We start from the raw sequence: 19,866 nt of genomic DNA on the forward strand, positions 1-19,866 counted from the left end.
TTTTTTTAAAAAAGTACAAGAAAATTACTTACTTAAAAAAAACCAAGACAAAACAAACATACAAACAAAAAACATGGGAATGTTAAAAAAACAAAATCAAAGAAGAAAAAGCAAGGGAATAGCCTGGGAAAAAAAGTGCTTAAAAAGTATAATTCTGTAAAGTTTTAAATATATAATTGTGACAATTTAAAGTATTGTTCTCTTGACATTTTAGCCTAGCTTATAAAAACAATATTTTTTTAAAATCTAACATTTCTTGCAAATTGGGGGGCATTTGTGGCCAAGTTGCTCATTGCCTCTTTTGCCCATGTTTCTGAAAGAAATCAGACCAGTTTTTTCAGGATTCACAAGTTTGAACACTTGTGAAAGCCGCGTGAATGCAGCTCAAAAAAGTGACAATGTTCCAGGTTTTGAAGGGTTAAAGTACATTTAAGTCCAAATTTAATGAGGTAGACTGGTGGTCCATCCCTTTAAAATAATCTTGATGTAGCTGAGTTAAAATGTTGGCTTGGACAACTGTCTCTCCCCCAGTGACCCCTCCATTAAATCTTGGACTTGGAAGGGAACTGCACGTAACGGCCTTTTACTCTTCACTTTTACAACCCTGGGCTCCATCCAGGAGCTGGAGTGGTTACCATCGCGACTGGCCCTCTCTCTGGCTGCCTCCAAGATAACCTGCTGAAAACAGAAATGAATGATAGATGGAGAGATGAGATTGTTTGGAAGCAGACGGCATGTTTGAGAAGAAGGAGTGGAGTGATGAACAGAGAGCAGGCGGTGTATCTTTCCTTTCCTTCTCTCAGCAGCTCTGTGCTCTCCTGCAGTCACGCCAGCTCTGCTGAAATCTGCTTCAACATGCAGGCACTAACCTCTGCGGCATTCACTTCGCCTGCAAAATTTCTTGAGATCAACAGATTATTGACCTGGCCAATTATTGGGGCTGATAATTGGCATTTTGACGATTAGCCGTATTGGCATTTTATTTTAATTATAATAAAATGGCAAAGAAAGTGTCAGCATGGGAGAAACCTCAGGGAGCTATTTTTATTCATTCTTTTTTTATTTTCTCACTAGACTTTATAAAAAAAAGTTGCTGAGAACTTGCTTTATATGATGTTGACAGTTTCAATTTTGATTAAACATTTGCTAAAGGCATTTCAACAAAGTTTTGTGTTGGAGTTTGTTAAATTCCAAATTATAAATATTGACAAAAAGATTTTCATTTTTATTGCACATGCACATTGGTTCCAAATATTGGAACCAATGTGCATGTGCAATTTTGTCTAATTGACTACTAATAATTGGTATCGGTATCAGCTCTGAAAAACCAAAAGGCCTATGGTTGACCCCTAAAAATGTCCCCCTTGCTCAAACTTTTTACAAGTCTGGTGGTGGTTATCTCAGGATGTGTAAAGATGAGTGATCATATTTGTTGGAGCAAAAATGTTGAAACAGAATGTGTGTCCAGTATCATAAATCAGCAATTGTTAATCTTGGGGAAACAAAGCTCCCCAAAGTCAGAATTTATCTGTCTCATGCCAGCGGACAGATTACTCCAGAGCAGTGGTCATACTCCACAGGGTATGCACATTTCTTTTTCTCACTTGCTCAATATTCCAAAAGTTCACAAGCAAGGCATGCAAACTTGCCTTGCCTTAGAAACATCTCTATTGTCTGTTTCCTGTTGCATGAGAGCAGAGAGTATTTAGCTTTATATAGACATTAAATTATGGGGATTCTGGATGTATGTGTGGCTCTGTTCCCAAATTACATTGCAGTAAGTGAGGGGAAACTTAGCAACATGGCTGTTGCTACATGCATCATAAAATGGAAAGAGCTGCTGGATGTCAGTTTATGGGAAGCTGAACGTCCAAAAATTGTAGCTGTGGTCAGTAATTTAACTGGCCTTTTGGTTGCTCAATAAAAGATGAAAAGCCGCTGAAACGATATTTTTCTAATCATCCATTATTATCTTTGTTTTGCTTTGCATATGACTGATCACTTTTTACAGCAGTAAGCTATACATATGTAGAAATAGACATAATAGATGCTAAAGGAGAGTGATCCAGGAGGGCCTTAAAGAATGGGAGGAAGAAGTAATCCACTGATCTGAAAACTTAACTCTTCCAGCATTTCAAAATGTATATGGCATTTTCCATCCTACAGTAAATCAGGTTTTATTATTCCAAGTATACTTTACAATTTAATGTTTATTTTACTGGAAGATGCATTTCTTCCAAATCTATAAATCAGAATTTAAATTTATTTTTTACTGAGTTCCCCTCACAACTGAGAGTAATTTTGTGAATTTGACAAAATGCTTCAACTTATAGACCCCACGTAAAAAAAGGGTTCTGAAAACTATGTATGTAGTTATTATTACCAATACAAAGATGTAAATATGGTACATTGTGTACTTCTATATCTGTATCTGCCGCAATGACAACCACAGTTTTGAAACTACAGCGTGGTATTTTATTAAAGGGACAGCTCACCCCAAATTTAAAAATACATAGGGCTATTTTTCATCTTGCCTGTAGTGGTATTTATTGATCTAGATCGTCAAGTGTTGGAGATAGAGATGTAGAGATGTCTGCCTTCTCTCTAATACAATGGAATGAGATGGCACTTGGCTTGTGGTGTTCAAAATGCCAAAAAATACTTGAAAAACTCAACAGCAATGTCTCTTTCCAGAAATGATCGTCAAAGTTACCCAAGATAATCCACAGACATTTCATGCAGGAGCTATTCTCTCTCTACTGAACTAAACCTGCCAAGCAAAATCACAGCACAGAGGGACGCATGCATTGACTGCCAGCTCGCAGCAGCACTGAGCTAGCTAATGTTACAGCTTAACACATTTTGTGCTGTCACAAGCTGAAGCTTCTTATCTGTGAGTGGATGCATGCCTCCTTCTGTGATGTGATGTGGGTGTAGTTTTGTAGAAACAAAATAGTTCCTGCATGAAACTGCTAACAACAAGGCCTATAGATTATCTTGAGTAACTGGAGAGAGATTTGCTCTCCAGTTCGCTCACTTTACAAATATTTTTTTCAGAACTTTGAGGCACCACAAGAGTGCCATCCACTTCAATTATATCAGAGCGAAGGTTCACATCTCTATGGTTGATTTCTCCAACAATCAGCAGATCACACCAAAACAATCTACACTGATAAATAGCCCTCCAGGTAAGAGTAAAAATATGTATTTTTGACTTTGGGGTAAACTGTCCCTTTAACATTTTTGTTACTTAATCATGCACCAACTAGCACGAGGCTTTTAAAGAGCTGTGCACGCGCTGTTGGTGATGTCACCTGAAAACAGGTCTGAAGAACATCCATTTCCATCTTTTTAGTTTAGGTCAAGCTTCAAAGGTACGATTGATAATTCAATTACAATGCAGCAGGGAATTCCTTGGCTCTTGAAAAGCAGTAAAAAGTGTGAGGAGAGGGTTTGCAGAGCTCAGCTGAGGCTGCGTGGATGGGAGGTACTCCTTCAGTTTAAGGACCAGATGTGAGAGAGAGGAGGGGTACAAACACATCCAGACAGCGGGTACAAAATGCTTCCTGGTCAACGACTTTGTTAGAAACAAACTGTATAAGTTGACAGCTCGGATCGTCGATTGAATGCCTCTGATTTCACCGTCTAAGGTAAGTTCAATTTTATTGGCCGCGTGTGTACTGAAATGCGCATTACGTCGATGAACTGAAGGTGAACTTAAGACGTGAGGTGAACTTAAGACGTGATGACGTGAGGCGGGTAACTGCTTTTGACGGGCTCACGAGGTGCTTCCTGATCCCTGCAGCTCTCTTTGTGACTTTCTCCTGAATTAGATCGCCGGTAATAACGTTTAAACCAACGCAACTCAGTCCAAATGTTGTGGTGGGCTTTTCACGGTGCTCCGGCTCACAGTGTGCGTCAACTGACAGCTTACCAAACGTGTTAATGCGAGGAATGAAGCAGGTGCATAATGCCAAGGACACCAAACCTTACACTGACATACAAAGAAGCGTTTAAAGATTGCAAAAAAAGTGATTTGGCACACGGGATTACACTTTATATCCTGCATATAATGAGTTAAAGGTGGAAAAGTGAGACCTTCCTTAACAACGGTCTCCTGTTTTGGTGCAAAACTCCTGCAGCAATTGAAGTTGGTTCTGCTTTGGGAATCACTGCACAGCTTCTAAGGTATGGAGAGCTTCCCTTTTATTTTTCATAACGTCAAAAACTAGACATGATGTAATTTATTTGAAAGAGATGTTATCAGTGTTTGTGTGTCTTGTGGTTTTAAGGGGAACACCATGTAGAGAATATGTTTTTCCCATGGTCCATTAAAGTTCAGCCAGTGGCCTACTTGTAAACAGGAGCTATTCTCTCTCAAAGACAGAAACCAGAGATTGAAGTCTCAAACTTGTGATGTCATCAAGTAAAAGTATGAAGCTGCTCCGTAGACGATGAATAGGAGACTGATTTTGTGGTTTGTTTTCTGTCTTATACACAAATGGTCTTTATTCTATTGTAGTGTTTTCAGTTATGAAACAGAAAATGAACCCATGTACTCAGAACATTCCCCTGGGTGCTCTTAAGGCTCATTTGTTTTCTGTTTATGCATGAAAATAGATAAACCTAAGTCTCTTTCAAGCGTTAACGTCACTGTCCTCATATGTCCATGTGATCTTTATTCTGGCACAGATACAGTGAGTGCGCTTCATTTCAGCGTTCCCGTGCACCACCCAAGACAAAATGGCGAGGGCTGGGTGAGCAGTCACGATGGCGGCAGTAACCATGTAACTGTCAGCTGACAAAACAAACATCAGTGTCAGTCGTCAGGACAAAAGCCATGGTAGCTTTCCTAGCTGACAAACAAATGCCTGCATGGTCAGGACTGGACATGTGGTGGTGACGCATACGCTGCTCTCGCTGCTCAAATTTAGCATCAGATCTGGTGCGTCTGCTGGCTACAGTGCCCGTCAAATGGTGTGCAGACTCCGCCTACTCAGTGCACCGCATGCGTACACCGGCGTGGAAATGGTGCGGATCCAGTAGATGGTACTAAAAGGTGGAGTTAAAACTTTTGGACAACAACAAACAAGGTGACAGTAGAGGAAGTCGTATTACCGTACCGTTAAACCGAGGCAGCGTTGTAGAGATCTGTGCATCCATTATATACATCCCTACATGTAGATGGGGAATATTTAAAATAATTTCACTATATATATTACTAGATTTGTTCGATTCTGCCATTATTTTGATTTATTCTTCGTGTCCTCTCCACAGTCGTATCTTGCTTGAACTGTGCGACACTGCAGCCATGATTTCCGAGGGTACTGCTGCCTTTCCTCCATGTTCGTTAGATTTCAGAAAACGTGCACAAATATGGACAAATGAAATGAAGTAGTCAGACAGATCCATTTGTTCTGGTATCTAACTTTGAGCATAAATGAACGCTTAGATCAGTGTCATCTTCTAGTTCATCGTCTTTTGAGCAGCTTCACTTTATACCCTATCACATATTTGAGTTTTAACACTAGCTTTTGGATATGGGAAAGAGCTGTTCCTGTTAACTAATACTTTTTTGAACTTTCTTTGACCATAGGAAAAGCATGTATGAATTTTGAAAATGGGCATAGTTTCCCTTTAATATCCGTTGGGTGGTTGGGTTGCAAGAAATCATGCCTTGGAAAACTTGGAGGCTGTGCTTTTTTCAGCCACAGTGCCATAAACATCAAATCTTACTATTAAGTGTCTGAACCAGAGGCATTTATACAACGAGCACTGTGGTCTGTCTGAGCAAGTGACTGTAACACATTTTATTAGCATCGAATCCCATTATGAGCAAATGTCATCACAAGTTATTGAGTCTACTGTTTCTTGCAAGCTGCAAGAAACTTTAATAAAGATCAACACCGCCTCAGTCCATATAACAAGATTTCTGGGAAGACTGTCAGTAGTTTTGCAGGTTGATAATGAATAGTAAGCTACATTTGCAGGGAACACACTGACCTGGCTGTCGATACCTGGAACACAGTACTTGACACTTTGCATCTTTTGCTTCTCATCCTGGAGTGCTTTTTGGCAAATTGCAACTCACTGAAAAATCCAGATAGATAGTGTCTGTGTAAATATGCATCATGGTGAAGATAACTTGACTTTGAAAGACATGCATTGTTCTGAAAGTATAGGTCAGAGGCGGAAATGACTGCATCTTGCTGTGTATTTTTGTTCACACTTTGTGAGTCTTGACATGCCAGAATGCTCCTTTGTTTTCTGAGACATTAGGGACTGAGAGAGGTCGTCCAGTTTGGACCGAGGCCGACTCTGATTCCATGGGAGAACGACTGCTTGTTTGTTAACGCCAGAGAGCTCTCACGTGATGAAAGGAAATGTGCTTTTTCATTCAGCAGAAGTGTAAGTGCTCCGAGAGAGGCTGTGTTTGATTTACCTCCTCTTATCTGTGTTATGGTTATAAATATGATTATGCCAGATGTGGCATGCGGTACATGGTTTTGTCTCGAGCCATAAATGGTTGATAACGCAGAGCATGTTTTCTTCCAGTCCAACCGAACCAGGAAGTCAGCCTAGGAAAACAGGGACTTAGACATTTCTGGATCTCTTGAACACCAGTGTCTGACACTGCATCCCACCATCTCTGCTTATATTCACACATTAACCTCTCACGATTCAAGAATGCTGCTCAGTGTGTGTGTGCAGCCGATTGGCTCACACTGATTTACAGTTTGTTTCTGTGTATGCGAGGGAGACAGACATTTTTTATCTTGTTTTTTTTTTTTTGAGTTTTTATGAGGCTTCATAAAATAAGCTTTTTGCCTTCTATAGGTATGTTAGCATGCAGCAGAAAGTCTCCATGTCTGATTCTGGGGTTGTGCCGTGTACTGTGAGCACTGAGTCTCAGGCCAAGTCATTTGCTGGCTCACCTAATCCCAGTCTGCACGAGACAGCCTGCCACCAAAGTCACAAGAGGACAAGAGACAGAAAAGCCTTGTTCACTCTTTAAACATGTCTCTGGCTCGACAGGCTGGATAAATGACAGCAGCAGAGGAGATAATGAGTTTTCACATTCATAGAAAGCCAAGACATGGAGAGATCAACAGGATTTGACTGAATCAGCAAGTATGACTCAAGCAAAGTGATAGCAGGAGATAAAGACCTCTCTCTGACACCGCAGCTTGCTGGGGAGTGAACAAGAGGATCTTTGGATGGAGAGATGGATTAAGACAAATTTTAATGGGGTGGAAGAATTACACAAAGAGATAGGGAAGAGGAGGAGGACAGCCAGAGATCTACAGCATCATTTCCAGTTTCAGCTCGGCCAAAGAGTCATCTAAGGCCACTAACCATCACAAAACCTGCGTGTAAACTACTGATGGCAGGTGTTTACTTAGCAGTTGACAGATGTTTAGCACACGTGTATTTTAGTAACGGCACATCGACCATTACAGTTCTCCTTTCAGTTAATGAAGGTACTTACTGTCAGCTAATTAAAATTACAAGTACAAGCTGAAAAGTAATTAATACATCCATTGAGGGAATTGTAATTTCCCTTGGTTTATTACAGACATGATCTGTTGATTTTGGATTTTTTTTGCATCTTAACACCATGGGTGTGTACCAAACAGGGCTATCAGGCCCAGGCCAGGGGCCCAAGGGCTCAGGGGCCACTAAGCCAGAGCCTCTGCATGATATTGCGGTTATTAACTTAGTAAATCTTGTTAAAGTGCTTTGTCATCATGGAGCCCCAAAAGACATAAAAGAAAGATAAACTGAGGGAGTGACCTTGATATTAACTTTTTCTTTTTTTTTTCCACAAGAAAGAAACCATGATGATTCATATTAAGAGGCTGTTTTTATCCCCTCAGTTTCTCTAAAGGACTTAAGATACGCTTAGTACTCTTATGCAATTTAATGAAATTTTTCTGTTACAGGACATGAATTCTCCATGCCAGACTCAAACTACATAAAACAAACAAAACAATATTACACTATGCATACAATAATTAAAAAGAAAAGTCAAATATAGTCAGAAATCAGCTCTAAAATTGTATTTAAATAATCTCATGTTGACTAGAATTTGGACTGTGTAATTCTGTGGGGAGAAACAGCAGCATGTGGGGGGTAGTAGTGCCATTTATACTCCCTTTTTTGGCCTTTTAATCTGCCTATGTTTAACACATAGCCCTTTTGATATTTTTCATATATTACATTCGGGCTGTGCGATATGATGAAATATGTTGTCTGATGGTTAAAAAAAAAAAGAAGTATTGTATATTACGCTATGTCGTTTATTTCTTTTAAATGATCTAATAATACTTTTCACTTTGATTTATTTAATTATAACAATACTTTATGTTAACTTTAATATAACAGTACTTTATTTAACTGTATACTTTAACATTATAACAGAATTTTATTAAACTTTATTATAAAAGCAGTTTATGTAGACCAGCAACTTTCTATATTTCTATATATTTCTATATTTCTCTCTACAATGAATTCCTCAGAAAAAACAGTCTAATCTGCTGGAATTATTTTCCAGCTCATGTTACAAAATTTACTGCCACGGAGGAGACAAATTGAGAAAAAGAGATTGGCAGCAGCAGAAATAGCCCAGGTGCAAGTGACATTAGCCACACAATATCTTCTTAGAAAACACTGAGCCCAAAAGACAAAAGTGTGAGCATATTTCTTTGTATATTTCTAATTCCAGAAGTAAGAAATCAAATGCAGCCCCACGTAACCTCCTCTATCAACCTTTTTTTCACAGCAGACATTATGACTTGTGTTAAAGGGAGAAGCACAGGTAAACATTAAACCATGTTGGTGAGCCAGAATGCACAACAGCAGGACCCTCGCATCGTTCACGTAAATGGACTGCAATCGTTTTTAAGGTCACCAGTTTCGCCTTTACTTTTCCTGCTATGACATGCCAAAATTTCTGCTGTAAAAAAAGGTCTAGAGTATGCCATTGAGTTCACTTTATTTGAGAAGACAGGGATGGTAATGTTTAAAAGTAACTGTGACCATGACAACCACAGAAAATATGCTGTTGTGGGAGCTAATTTTACTGTTATCTAGTTTCCAGAATAACATGCCTCTGCAAGCAGTGAACACACATCGATTATAAAAAATCCAACTTTGTTTGATTAAGTTTGATTAATTCGTTCTGGATGAATACGTTATGTTAATTATAGCTATTATGATATAAGTTATTAGCTAAATTAATTAACTAACTAACTAACTATAGTAATTGTGTCAATTATATAATTATTTGCTCTTAGGAGCCTGTGGTGTTTGGTACAGGTTGTTATTATTGGATGCAAGTTGCAGCTGTAGTGGAGTTCAAAATACAGAAAAAAATACCTGGTGGTACTGCAGTGATGACCTGCTGTCTAAAAAATGCAAATGGAATATACCTTCCATTTTCTTATACTTTATCATTACAACTGATGCTTTTAAACATACACTAAAAACATATATTTTTAGTCTGGCTTTTATGTAGCCACACACTATCACTATGTTATGGTTTATACTTATTCTATATTTCTTTTAATGATCCATTTTTTTAGATCCATTTTTGTTTGAAGGTTGTTTGAAAGATGCTGCATAAATAAAATTTGACTGATGTTATTAATACTATGTTTTCTTTAGTTTTGAGACACCTGGAACTAATAATTGTGTTTTTGTAACTTTTTGTACCTGCATACTGAGCAAGTACTTTTCCAATTAGTCCGGCATGTTGTTTCTACAGTAGCCCAGAACGGACAAACCAAACACTGACTCTAGACCGGGCCATTCATGTTTTCGTGTCTGCTCACTTAGTTGTTTACATTCTTGACAAAAAGGAGAAGTTTCAGTTGGTTGCAGTCTGCGACCTCATCACTAGATGCCACTAAATCTTGCACACAAGAGCTCTTAGCTCTCTTTGTCTCTGGATGGATGGAGATAACAGATTGATTTAGGTACTAAAAGCACCCCCTAATCTGTTTTGCATAATTTGAAATCCTGTTTTTTTTTTTATGTTTCAGCAAAACCTTTGAGAAATAGCACCAGCTGCTGTGGCGTTTTGTCTTGACATTTACAGTGATAATTTCACAGTAGACTTCAGCCACAACTTCCTTGGATTTTCTTTTGATGAAGGTTTTCGGCCTAGATGTGGTGACTGTCATTACACATGCTAATTATGATGTTCTTCTTCTGCTATTTTTTTTTCTTCTTCTTCACACCCAAGTGACTTCTCCCGGGAAAGAACATCAGTACTTGACATAGCACCTCTAAACTTCAAATATAACAGCTTTCATGATAACTAAAGGTTACAGGTTAATGTCATTTAGTGTAATGTGGCACAAATTAGACAAGAATGGGTTTTTTGGACTTCCAGGCCAAGTCTAACACATACCGCCTTTGTCTCAGCACCTTCATGCCTCTTCTGCAGCCCATCAAATCATGTCATTCTCTTTGTTTTCCTTAATGGCCTCCAGGAAGAGTGTGGCTAAACCGAGAGAAGAGAAAACTAGAAGCAGATCCTCATTAAATTTCTCACACCAAAAAAAAATCACATGCACTGTTTTAGCTGAAAAACACAGGAAACACAAAGAGGAGGATGTGATGTGAACCCCTGGGCTCTGGCGGTCCTCTGGCTGAGCCGTTGGCGTTCAGGTCTAATCAGGGTCCAGGGCTGTAAGACGGACAGTGGCCCAGATTTTTGCCATTGTTATGATGCGAGTGAGGACAGGGGAGTGGAGGAGAGTGTAGAAAAAGCAGGGGCCTTCATTGCCTTCCAGCTCTGAAAATTATCTTTGCAATCAGCGCTGAACAACAACCTTTTCATTTTCAGGATCCGCCCTGCCTGCACCACTCAGCTCGACCGCACTCAGCCCAGGAACATGAGGTGAATGTTGTTGTACCCAGCTGTGCCTTGGCTCAGCAATAGTTTAGTGCAATTAGAGAGTGAGAGACAAGATCAGGAAACACCCAAAGGCCGTGTTGTCACTGCTGAGTAACATGATGAAGTGAGTGTGGCTGGCAGTGGCCCTCAGAAGGCCTTAGGAGAGATCTGATGTAAACTCGAAGGATTAACAAAACTCCGGAGCCTGCACCGAGTGAACTCACAGAAACTAACACAACATTTAACTCTGCCAGTTTGTTGTGAGGGGAAAAGGCAGTGCAGCGTCAGTGAGAGGGTTTATAAGTTCCAGTGCATAATGGTGACAAACTGTTATCTGCATCTGTGAAGAGATTACGTTTGATTAGATTGGTCATTTGTGATCTATAAAGAGAATATTGTGTAGATTACCAGATTAGTGTGGTAATGTGTTAAGGCTTTGCAGTAAGTGGCTTAAGTGATACCATAGGTGTTTTGTTGTTGTTGTTAGTGTGTGTGTGTGTGAGAGAGAGGGAGAGAGAAAGACTCGAGAGCATTTATTTTCTTACACAAATTGTTCGCCATCTGGTTCAGCTCTTCTTGATCACATGAGCAGTGAGTAGAGGAGTTTGATTACAATACAAACACTAACACACACTCTTGAGGATCACATTTAAGATTTTCAGTTTTTGTGTTTTATTTTTTAACTAAGTTTGAGAGCAAACCAAATATATTTTATTGTTTAGATTTTTTTTCGTAAAATATTGGTTGAAGCAATTACTCCTTTCTTGACTTGTTAAACCTTTAAAATCCCCTTTATCAAATTTTCACCACTGGTTTTGTTTTCACTTGTTTGTGGGACCTGCAAAACTGGTTTAAAAATCTACAGAATCAAAGGCCCATTGGGTAAAATTTTGGCTGATTTAGTGGCATCTAGCAGTGAGGATTGCACATTGCAACCAGCTAAAACTTCTCCCAATTACAATTCCTTCATTGTTCAGCAGGTTTTATCCGGGAGCCAAATTATCCACAGAGGTCTCTTCCTCTCCAAAACAAGTAGACAAAGTGGTTCAAATTGGTTAAAACATGGAATAAAGCAGTGTTTCTTATATGCTGTTTGGCCTGTTGCACACCGGCACCTGCTAATGTGTGATTTTTTTTGATCTAGACATTCAGGTGGTTTTTACAGTGTGCCGAATTATTTGCAGAGGTCTCTTTCTCTCTATAAACAAACCAGTGATTAAAACAAGTAAAAACACTGAATAAAGCAGTTTCATGTTACAGCAAACTATGGTGGCCAACGTGAAAAATTCAAGTGGCCATATCTAGAGCCAGTGTTCGGTTTGTCCGTTGTAGTATTATGTAGAAACATGGCAGACTCTGTAGTCGAGGACTTGCTCCCTTTTTAGATATAAACGGCTCATTCTAAGGTAACAAAAACACAATGATTCTTATTTTCAGTTGATTATACACGAAAGAAAACACTATTTATATTATATATTTCATTTCTCCCAAGATATCCCTCTAAATCCCACATGCTGGACCTTTAAATCACATCTTACAACTCTCAAAAGGAAGGATTTATTCTGATTTATCATGTCAGTGCTTTTCAGCAATATTTATTTATGCCCTCACTGGAGAAGCTTGAGTCATATTCAATTTATCAAGGATTCTCTCAAATTGAACCTCATATATCAAAGCCATATTTCCAATTGTGGTACCACACAGAGCATGGTCTATGTCTCATCCCTCATCCTGTCTTCTTGCTCTCCACTCCCCAACAGCGCTCTATACACATGCACCAAAACATCCGTGATTAACAACCGCTAATTAAAATTATGATGAATTTGTCCCAAAGTGGAATCAGAATGTTGTAAATTGTTCGTTCAGGTTATAATTGCTGACCACATTCATGAAAAACAGATCACAAAGCTGTTATTGATGTTGTGTGGGGAACAATTGCCGTCTATGAGATGATAGCAAATGTGTGCGGGACATGAATGATGAGTGAAGATTACCGAGCTGGCCCTCTCTTTGTCTTTTGGCTCAGACACATTCCTAGTTTACGATGCAGCGAGTGCTACCTGAAGATACATTGACAGAAACATGACATCGGATTCCTGAGAATGTGTGCACTGCACTGCATGTTATTTGGAGGTATTGACTGTCCATATTACTCTGTCTGCGTCATTTTACATAATTTGTTGGAAAGTATTTGTGGGAAAAAGAGAAAAAGACAATGTCTCCTGTGCCTGAAGTTAACAAAGTTAGAAATGGCAGATCGCCACTTGAAATTCTTCAGCAATGGCTCTTTGTTTTCAGACAGAAGTAAACAAAAGTAGGCGTTTTATTTCTAGCCACAGGCTGGGCTGAGAAGACAATTATTACTAGCAGATTTTATATCGCCATCAAACTTTTTTATGTCTCCAGTGGACTGTGTTTAAAACAAGAGACCTGTAAAAATGTGTTAAAAGCGCACATGATGGCTACAAACATGATATTTTGCTGAAATACTGAGTAAACAAGGCAATACATATACATGTACAAGGCAAAAACTCGGGATCCTCCCAGCCCATGAGCCACGAACACAAGTTGTAAATAAGTAGCAGCACTGCTCATGTACTCTAGTTGTTAGCTCTCGTATTATAATGCAGCATTACATGCTAAATATTTACTGTATTACTTAAATATTTATATAGCATTCTTCACTATTGCATGAGAAACGGTTTTTAGGATGGGACTAATTGATGTGTTTGGCTAACGTAAACCAAACTAAAGAGCAAGAGCGAGCCTCCTTCTTGTGGAAGAGGTTAATGAACGATCAGCTGTTTGATACAGTGTATAATGGTGCAGAAATAAGTCCTAAAACACGGAAATTAGTTAGCATTTTGCCACTTCAGGTTCCCTGGTCCTGAACTCAAGTTTGTTTTTTGAATGTTTTCTTTTATTTTTAAATGTAAGTTAAAGTCTGTGTTCAACACCAGCTTAAGCGACTTTCACGTTTAATTCTAAGTCATAAAATACATCAGTAAATACCCCCACCTGAATCTGCTTTTTACGCGTCTTAACAAAGGCGGTTGCTAACCAGTGGCAAAATGAGACTTCAGAATGTCGTCATGCCGAAATGTGCCCAACATGGCTTTACAGCCACGTTGTGGTTGCGACGATAGTTACGCAATTGCAGTATAGTTTGTTTATAGCCTAACATTAGCTTTTTACTTCTGGTGATTGCAGTTATGCCTCAGAAACCACAAAGGTGGCTTTTTTTGGTTAGGATTATCTTGCTGACCAAAATGTGTAAGTATCTTAAACTTTTGTTGGGCACAGAGCTTATTATCTCCAGTAAACCAAAAGCCAATGGAAAAACACCATAGACTTTCTGACAAGGGAACCAGGGGATGCTAACTTGCACTTCGGCATACAGAAAAACACATCATCCCTGCAGCACTCTAATGCTTTGTTCATCTTGGATAACCTTTTAAAACTGTACATAAATCAATAACTGATGACGTGGGCGGATGGGCCTTTCTGCCGTGTTATTCCTCAATCTTGTGCAGATGCGCACAGATGACATCATGTTATGTCAAGGTATTTCCACTGAAGCTACATTCAAATCAAAAGGTAAACAGATTGCTCAAAGCTGTTATGTTTTCACAGCTGTACGTGGTGTCAAGGTGATCGAGAGGGAGTATGGCATACTGTATGCAGATGGGAACAAAGCCTAAAGTTAAGATCTGACCCAGGTTAGAGTCATACGGTGCAGATGCAAAGGAAAAGTGTATGTATACCTAAGAAACTTTATTATAGGAAAAATCCAAAATATATATTTGAAGAAACAACAGACCAGTTTTGCCCTCAAGGTGTTTCTCAAGGCAATCAAACACATGTGAGGCAATATAGGAACTGTGGTTGTAGATGACTTGATGGTCCCTTGCGGTGAAAACCAAAGATATGCACAGAACATGTAAAATGTAAAACCACACACAGACTTTTCTTGACCATTAGATAAAAAAAATCACATTAAAGATATTAAACATATTGTATAACTGACAGATATTCTCAGGAATGTTCCCCATTGCCTTCTGCTCCAGGTGCCCTCGCTGCTCTGGTGTAGATTTAAAGTTAGCGACAATCTCGTGGAGGTACCTTCCAACCAAAGATTGCAAAGTTTACCTAATAAGGCTTAAAATAAACTTTAAATGCACATTTTGTAGTTAATAAAGTTCAGCAGAAAGAATTAAAATAAAGATATAAAGAATTTGAATGTTTTTTTTTTTTTTTTTTTTAAATCTCTTTATTGAGTTTTCAAAATATACAACTGTACAAAATAATATACAAAATCAGCATATGTAAAAAGAAAGAAAACCACCCTCCTCTTTCTCAACCCATAATTTTCCATCTCATCTCCCAATCCCCCCACCCAATGATCCCACCCTGGTACGCTACTACTGTCAAAAATAAAATAAAAAAGTGGTAGCAATGCTTACAAACAAAATTACACAAGCAAGCAATGCACAAACAAATAAGTAAATTAAATACAAAAAAACTAAGAAGTTATATAAAAATATGTTGAAAAAAAACCTCGGGCAGTTTTTATCTATGGAAAAGATGAAATACTGATATGAACAGAGACATTTAAAATCTGAAGTCCTCAGTTGGCATTGTTGCCTTAGATTAGTGTACTCTGCTCTCCCAACTGTAACCTACTTTTGTTCAGTGATACCCCGGTGGTGATTTTGTCCCCTTGAGATTATTGTAAGTCCAGGCCCTATTTTTTTGTTTATCCAATGTCTAGTCTTGTCATGTTTTTAATAATTATGACACACTAAGTAAATGTTGTATTTATAAAGCAACACCCGTCTTATCTCAATGTCGTCTGCACTACTGATGGACCATTTTAGGCCAATGTGCAACATTAAGTCTCAGAAGACAGGGATACAATAACTTCACAGTATGTGCTGTATTTCTGATTAACCCATTGTCTCCCTGTTACTATGTTACCCTTTTATCTTTTACTCATCACTTATGCATATTAAAGTTAACAAGTGATAGGAAGAGATCAAATATCACAATATTTTTGACCAAATGTTGATATTGTGACAATATTGCAGGGTTGAAGTTCACACAATGAGATTTTCATGAATAATGAGGATATAAAAATTACCACACTTTACCTTAATGCAGCTTTTAAAACCATTTACTGACAATACTTAGAAGATCACTAAATACAAAATCTAAGACAATATCTGGTCTCATATTGCAATATATTACCCAGCCTTAGTGGGGAATTTTGAATGAAAAAATGTAAAAAAGTAGATAAGACGTGCTGAAGGAAAGTGGATATGGAATGTTTCTTTACTGATCATTTTTCAAATCTACATGATTATATAGCACTAGCAAAGTATTTTAGGAGGAAAATTGCTTTAAACGGTGTGTAGGCTCGGGTTCTTGGCCAGAGGGATGATTTTTCATGCTGATAATCAAAATTGATTATCTGAAGTATGACCACATATGTGTGTTCTGATGCACATCCATATCTGTTTCTAACATTGCGGGCTCATGGAGCGCTGATTTTCAATTAGATTTTATGGTTTATTATTCCAAGTAGAGACATGTTTTGGAAGTACATGCAAAATACTGACATTTTGAGTTATTTCTTTACATCATAATTATTATTATTACATCAACTGACATTGATATCAGGTTGGTCATAGTTGAAATATCTTTGGGCTTTAAGACATCTACTGTTGGTCTGTGTTCCAGTTACATTTGATCTGATTTCAATCTGCATGTCGAATGCAAATCCATCTGAATCCCTTATTAATCACATATCAGTAATAATAGTTAGAATAGTTCAAATATTTTGAGAAATACACTTTTATGTCAAGAGATAGATTAAAAGAGCGATATTGCCCCTGCATCTGTCCCGTATATATGAGGCCACAACTAGTGGCTGGATAGCTTATAAAGGGCGGAAACAGGGGGACACAATTGGCCTGGCTCTGTCCAACGATAACAAAATCCACCTACCTAAGCTCAGTTATAAGCACAGTCTTGTGGCTATTAAATGTATTAAAAAAATCAGGTGTAAAATCATGAAATTATAGGGTTTGACAGAGGTTTGGGACCTGTGGACTATTTCTCACCTGGCAACCTCACAGTGATGTCAAAACTCTGAGAAGTCTCTGCCCTTCGCCAAGAACCAGTTTGGCGCATTAATTTTCCTAAAACCACCACCTGTCATTTTTCGTAGAGATGGATATAGTTACCTTTGAACCATAGACTGTAAAAGTAATGGACATAGCTACTATGATGTCAACCATTGGTTTTTGGACTTCCATTTCAAAGATTTGAGTTCAGCATTTCAGTCAATGTCATTGACGTTTTTTTTATTTTGGCGTTGTGGAGGAGTGAGGGGCGGATCTGACTTAGAAGCTGAGGACGCTATTGGCAGACAGACAGCATGTCACTCAAAGCAGCTCACACTTAATAATGCATGTAAGCCTTAGTAACAGGTTATTTGAAGAAAACTTCAGCCGTGTACCTTTCTCACAAAGGGAGGATATAAGCTATGGAGACCAAAAACAGTTTTTGTACCATGCTCTGAACATGTTAATTTCTGCTGTAAAGTTTGGCATTTTAAAATTTAACTTTGGGGATTTTCTTGCTTCTGCAGACAGCTTCAGTTGGTCATTCAAAGAATTGCATTGGCTTTGTTTTTCAGCCCTGAAGGCTGCTGCTAGCTTTGGACAGAGACAGACTAACTGTTTCCCACTTTTTCTAGTCTTTATGCCGGGCTAAACTAACCACATTAGAGTGTCCTATTTGTAAGAGTATTGATCCTCTTATTTAACTCTTGACAAGTAAGCGAAGCAGCACAGTGCCCATATTGTAACTTTTGTTTAACTTTTACCAATTCTAAGCGATAAAAGTTTTCTGTAACTAGCATTTAGTTTGAAGGCCAAAACAAAATAAAACATTCCAGTTTTTGCAGACAGATTACACATTTGCTACAGTAGTTTATGTGAACTGTTGGTGCAATGCTCTTCTGATAATAAAAAAGCACAAAGATGAATATTTATTAGACACGGCACTTACAAACTGGAACCAAATCAAAAATGGAACCAGCTATCACAACCTAACCCTGTGTACCTCGGTATAATGATCTGTAATTTGAGCATTTGACTCGGCAGAACAAAACTCCTACTAAAGAGTCATTCTGAAGAGTAAACCAGACATGAGAGTGGGTTTGTTGGCCTTATTTACATATTGTGATTTAACTGGGAGCTGCTCAGGTATTTGGTTTAGTAGGAAAAAAAATAAACATTATGAAAGCTCTGTATTTTCTGTATATGTTAGCAGAGTGGCATTGTTGTAGTATTGAGAGTTTCTGTGTGAACAGTAGTTTTGGCTAACATTCATAATGGAGGCACTCACATCTATGTGTTATGATAAGATATGTGATCCACGTTATTACTGACCAGGGCCTCCACTCTGAGACATGCACCCAGACCCATGAAGTCACTGCTTGTGTTGAGTGAATGTATTTTGATTAGACATTAGATCTCGGTCATTACTGATCCATCTCTGTATTAGTTTGATATATCATTTCATCTCTCTGTGCTGTGATTGCTTCCACATGTCAGGCCTCAGCCTCCACAGGCTCACACCGGGCTGAAGTATCTGTGTGTGTGTGTGTGTGTGTGTGTGTGTGTGTGTGTGTGGGGGGGGGGTGTTCAGGAGCCCCTATAATGGGCTTAGACAGTCATAGAGTCCCCCTGGATGCATCATTGGAGGGGACACAGAAGCCTCCTGATGAAGAGGTGGGTGGGTGGGATAATATGAGGGCTGTTAGAGGAGGACAGAGGGGTATGCAGAGCACATTTAAGGAAAGAAAGGGGATTTGGGCAGACACATCCTTGGGCTTACTTGTTGCTGATGAAAGAAATTTGGATCACAGGGATGCAAAGAGCAGATGCTTCTACCTTGATCACCACATGTATATGTAAACATCTGCTGCATACACACTAGAGGTATTGTAAGTATGCGTGTTTCTAGTTAACAGTGTATATATTTATGCGTAGCTTCTGGGAAAAGTGGATTACTCAGCGATTAGGGCGTGTTTGATGGCATGATGTTGTTCCAATGAATTCAGCCTTCACCTGATAGTTCTTACAGACAGGATATGTTTCATATATCCATAATAAGCACAGGGGAGCCCCGGTTGTCAGTTTTACCCCAGGTGGAGTGTACATCTGCCCAAATGATCTGTGTCGAGAAAAGCACGGGAGAAATGGGGAAAACAGCTGCGGAGGTTTGTGAACACACAAAAACAGTCCAGGCGCCATTTTCCACTGAAAACGGCTTGCTGTATGATCAAATGACAGACAAATTGTTTGGCAATTTGCTCTGCTTGTCTCTGGTTAGCTGTCCTGGTGGTGGTGGGGAGCCAGAGGCGTCAGTGGTCAAGGAGACCCCAAACTTTGGAGGAGAAGGAGAACAACAGGCCTACAAGAGAGATCAGTTTGAATCGCCATATTTTGATTTGTGGTGTCCTTTCTTTAAATAGGGGAGTACTGTTTTTCCCAAAAAATTGCTGGGTGTTTTGAGTCAGCTCCTTTAGCCAGTTGGACATTTTCTTCCTTTTGTTTATCATTTATTCATGATTCTACACGGGTTGATGCTAAGTGTCAGAGGGGTGCAAAGAACCATAGCATACCCAAGCCATAATCCACAATCAGCGCTTTTCATTGTTATAATCATTCTTTCTCTTATAATTCAGAACATTTGTTGGCACGGCTATTTGTTTTGCCTGTTACTATTTTGTTGGGTTACATAGTTAACCCTGGGAATATCACATATATTTTTGATTGCAGTCCTGACAAAATTGCTCAGAAAACTTTCCGCTCGGTGAGCAGCTCACTTCTCAGATAACAATGCTCAGCAATTACCCAGCCAGCCGAGGCAAGCGTGTGAACACTGTCGCC

The sequence above is a fragment of the Plectropomus leopardus genome, chromosome 11 (assembly GCF_008729295.1).
Source record: "Plectropomus leopardus isolate mb chromosome 11, YSFRI_Pleo_2.0, whole genome shotgun sequence".
Classification (NCBI taxonomy): Eukaryota; Metazoa; Chordata; class Actinopteri; order Perciformes; family Serranidae; genus Plectropomus; species Plectropomus leopardus.